The sequence below is a fragment of the Gavialis gangeticus genome, unplaced genomic scaffold (genome assembly GCF_001723915.1).
Source record: "Gavialis gangeticus isolate Ggan-Ray unplaced genomic scaffold, GavGan_comp1, whole genome shotgun sequence".
Classification (NCBI taxonomy): Eukaryota; Metazoa; Chordata; order Crocodylia; family Gavialidae; genus Gavialis; species Gavialis gangeticus.
In genome coordinates this window covers 1,977,850-1,982,804 of record NW_017728991.1, presented here as the reverse complement: position 1 = coordinate 1,982,804, position 4,955 = coordinate 1,977,850, and positions in this window count along the sequence as shown.

The window sequence follows — 4,955 nt, the reverse complement described above, 5'->3', positions numbered from 1 at the left end:
CCAAAGCTGCCCGCAAGAGTCATTAACCGGCTGCATTACAGCAAATAATATTTCCTCCGCTTACGATTATCATATCATCAAAATTTCATTGCTGTTCCAGGCCACTAATGGCTTCCCAAGGAGCATCACATTTTAATCTTCCCGTTCTCCCCCACCTCCTCCCTCTCTAAAAGCCACTCTCCTTCCTGAGCCGCCGCACGCAAGGCAGCGACTAATGCACCAGCCGACCTTAAATAAAGAAGGCAGCGCGGCGCGGCGCGGGCAGGAGCTCTCCCTCGGCAGCGAGCCAGTACGGCGAGGTCTCCCGGCCCACGGGCCAGGCGGTGCCCGCCGGGTTCCTCCAGCTCATCCTTCCCTCCGGCCCTGGGACCTCCTGGCTGCAGCAACTGCAAACCCGTCCCATCCGCATCCACCTGCCAGCCAGCCCAAGCCCAAGCCCCCCAGGGCCAGCCTGCACGGCCGCATTGCAGCCCAGGCCCTGCGCGCAGGCTTGGGTGGGGAGGTTTAGGCTCCCAAAAACACGGCTTTGCAAGGGTAGCCAGCAGGTAGCTCAGCATCGCCTGTAATAAGCCTCTTTGGCCGGGGGAGCCCGTCTGCCACCCCGTCGAGCCTGTCTGGGCCCTTAAGCCCCTGGCCAGGCTGACTGCAGCCCTCCCAATCCCATTAGAGAAGCTGGAGGAGAGGTTTCCCCGCCGGCTGGGGCGGGGGCTGCCCCGGCCATCAAGGAGACCACCTTGCAGCGCAGCTGGGGGCCGTGACGGCAGGGTCAGGGCCACGGTGCAACTCGGAGCAGGCCCCAGAGGCAGAGGGGACCCCTGCGCCCCATCCAGGCCTGGGGCAGAGGGGGGCCGTGCAGCTGCTGTTGCAACCCCCCCAGCACCTGGATTTGCATGCTTGGGCCCTCGAATCCCTGACTGATCAGCCTCGCGCCACGTGCCACATTCTGCTCCGGGTAATTAGCAAGAGGCCCTAATCAATAAGTTATTTTTCGCCGTGGGTAATTAATAATTACATGCTAGAGCCAGCCTGTAATTAAACCTTCACTCCTCCTCTCCCCGGAGCCGGGGCGGCTCTCGCTTTTCGTGGCGGCAGGTAACAAAACTTTTCACTCCTCTTTACGGCAGCGGTGACAATGGCGGGTGGCACTGCCCGGGCTTCCCTCGTCCCTGCCATCGCCCCCCCTGCACCACGGCGGCTCCTCTCCCGTTTCTCCCTTCCTTCTTCCCCCCATTCTTTGCTCCGCTCTCCCGATCGATCCGCCTTCCCGTAGCCGACCGAATCAATAGCGCGGGTGCAGAAGCGCCCTGCTCAGCTCAGCTCTCTGCAGGCATGTGCCAGGCCCCTTCATGGCACGCGGGGCTTCCCAAACTCGAGGGGCATCAGGGCAGCGGGAGCCCCCAGTCCGGCCTGCTGGACCCGGCTCCGTCCTGGGGTTTGCTCCAGCGCTTCGGACAGGGCCAATGCCTCTTCCCAGAGCACCGAAGACCTCCAGAAATGCAGAGCGGGTGCAGCGACGCTCACTCCCCGCATGCCCTGGACCTCCGGCCACGTGCACGATGGAGGGAGCTGCCTCTATGTCCCCTCCCAACCCCACCTCCCCCTGGTCCATGAGCCCTTTCCACGTCCACGTCCACAACCCCAAATGCAGCATCGCCTACCTGCGCCCAAGAGGCCTGTACTTCAACCCAGCATCGTGGCCCCAGGGACGGTGAGACCACGACGGATCCACAGCAGTCACAGGGACCCCGATGCCCTGCCTGCCCTACGTGCCGGTGAAGACGCCCAGGCCCTTCGCAAGAGGCTGGTGATACAGGGCACGGGTTTGGTCCCTTGGGATGGCTGCACTTCCCCCCCCCGCAACAGTCCAGTACCTCGGACCCCAACCGTTGCAGCCGCGTGATGCCCCACGGGAGGAGGAGCAGCTGCCGTACTCCCTGCAGCGCTCACCCTTGCAGCAGCGCACGAGGGCTGCAAAGCCCAAGGCCTCACGCAGCGAGCGGGGCCCTCCTCCTCCCCCAAAAACCCCTTTCACCGAGAGAGAAAAGCCTTCCCAAGAAGCCAGATTTCACACTCGGCCTCAATGCAAACACCAGGAAAGTTCATCGCGCCGGGAACCCGTCCCGAAGCCAGAGAACAAACGGCGCCGCGGGGGACCCGCGAGACACAGCTCCAAAGGCGAGGAGAAGAGAAACTCCGAGGGAGAGTGAATCAATCAAAGAGACCTTCACAGTCTCTGACACGGGGACTTCCTGCAGAATATACTGCCGGTTTATACGTTATGCTCTGAACTTAATTACTGAGGAATTATAGCGCCGGGGAGGCAGGGGAAGGGGAGCACGGCGAGGGCTTTGGCTGCGCTCGCTGCCGAGCCCGGCGGCTGTAAATTCAGAGGGAAATGACGCGAGATGCCCAGGAAACCGGTCGCGGGGAGGGCGCCACGCTCCTCCTTCGCCAGCCCGCCCGCGAGGTGTTGGGGCAGCCGGTGCCGAGGCCAAGCCCCCCCCAGCCTGTCTGATCCCCGTGCACAAGACCTGCAGAAACACAAGCACGTCTGCTCCGCACGCCTGGCCCATGCCAGACCCCCGTGCCCGGGCTGCCCACCTCCTGCCTGCTCATCCCCAGGCCCCACGCGGCCCTCGCCGCTATGATTTCGAAGCATTTTGCAGACACAGCTGCACCAAATAAAGTTGTGCCAGGCCGGAGGGGAGCCCAGGAGACTGCCCCGCCATCCCCCAGCTCTGGGTGGTTCAGCAAAGAGCATCTGTGCATCTTGGGTCTTGGCACGAATTAAAGTCTGAAAGGGCAGCGCCGCCTTCTGCCCCAGGACCCCTCCGGCGCGGCCTTTGCGGAGTCCCAGCAGCGGTGCCCGCCGCGCCGCACTTTAGAGAAACAGGCAACTATTTATACATCTCATTCAGATAATAAAGGCAGCCGAAAATAGTCCGCACAGCACATAAGCAACCCAGAGGCGATTAGCTTATCGCAGGGTCTCGCGCTGCCCCGCAGCATTAGCTCGCTCTGTGTTGCCTTGAATCCCCGTTAAACCGCAGCTCTAATTTACTCACATTACCGCAACCTACCACGCCGCCGTTCCAGCGCCGAGCCCAACCCCAGCCTGGGCAGGCACGGGGAAGGCAGGCCAGAAGGGCAGGCTGGCAGGCTGGGACCCACCCTGGCATCTGGCATTTGCACAGTCAAAGCACGCGGCTTTTCCAGCAACCGGTGGGCAAGTCCCGACACCGGCTCTCTGCCCGGAGGGGCTGGAAAACTTCAGCCAGGGCGAGCCCTGCACACACACACACAAACCCCCGTGCTCAAATGCACATGCACGCGCACACCCACAGGGTTAATCTTAGCAAAAAGCAACGCGCGAGGAGCCGGGAATCCAACCGCCTAAAAAAAGCGATGCAGAGGCATTTACTATCCACCTACCTGGAGAGATTATGCAGCATTTTACTGGCAAACCCACCTGCCCCATTATATATATTTATAGCTGCGCTCCCCTCCCCTCTGCCCGCATCTCGGGGGTCCCTGGAAGACTCAGCCTGTATCCGGGAGTGCAAATTTGAGGCAGATGCTTCTCTCCAGACCGAGCGCAGGGCTATTGCCCAGCCGGCGCCTCTGCCCACACCCTGGGCAGGAATAAAGTTCAGTGCTGGGGCTGCGGCGTTGCTCCTCTCTTCCCACCCCCTTCCCCGAGAACCATAATAAGCTTTCGGCTGGCCAAGTGCTCCTGCCTTCCCCAAATAAATCTCTCCTGGCTGTATTGTTAATCTTGACAGGTCTGGAGATATACAGGAGAGAGGGAGTAAGGTGCTGGGGAGAGATACAAGCACTGTAAAAGCGGCTCCAGGCATTGAAAGCAGCTGTTTGGATAACTAACCAAATATTAGGGCAGCTTCCAGAAGGGCGCTGGATAAAAAACTTTGGAAGCAGGGAGCTCTGGTGGGAAGGGGGTGGAAAAAGGGGAGTGGGGGGTGGTTAATAGTGAAAGCCCCTTCCTTAATGCAAAGCAAGAGGCTTCTTCAGGTCCAGGCTGGAAAAACACCGGCTCTCAGGGACATCTTTTCCCGATGGCTTCATTTTCTTTCCCTTTTTTAATCCCATGCTATTCACGTCCCCCTCCAAAAACCCCCCGAACACAAGGCTTGGGCTGGAGAGGCTGCTTCCCACGGAGGAGAATTACTCCTTTCCAGGTCACCGCTGATGCCTGCAAAAGCCAGGCAATTTCTTTCTCCGGCAGGGAAGGGGGCTGAAGGGTGCCAGGGACCGGGCAGGCCTGGGACTGCTGGGGAAGGGGGCAGCTCCCCCCGCAACACGGCACGGCAGAGGCAACAAGCAAAGCCAGGGCTAGGAACTTGCCCACCTGTAAGCAGCCAGAAACCCGGCGCAGCCTCCTAACTCTGGGGACATGGGGGTCCCATCCTGCCGGGAGGCCGGCACAGGGCGCCGATGCCAGGGCAGGACAGCATGGCAGGAAATGCCAGGGTTGGGGGCATGGCAGGAATCATGCTGGAGGCAGGATGGCACGGGGCAGGAAGGATGCCAGGGCTGGGTGCATGGCAGGAATGATGCTGGGGGCAGGATGGCATGGCAGGAATACGGCTGAAGCAGGATGCGTGGCAAGAATGATACCAGAGGCAGGATGCATGGCTGGAACAATGCCGGGGCAGGATGGCAGGGGGTAGGACGCATAGCAGGAATGCTCCCTGGCAGGATTCCCGCGGCAGGAATGGCGCTGGGGCACAACGGCACGGGGCAGGATGCATGGCAAGAATAATGCTGGGCAAGGATGCACGGCGCAGGAATGATCCCGGGCAGGACGCTGGGGGCAGGCAGGGTGCTGGGGCAGGGACGATCTGGGGCAGGGTGCAGGCATCATGCTGGGGCAGGCAGGGTGGTGGGGCAGGAATGATCCGGGGGAGGGTGCAGGCATCATGCTGGGGCAGGCAGGG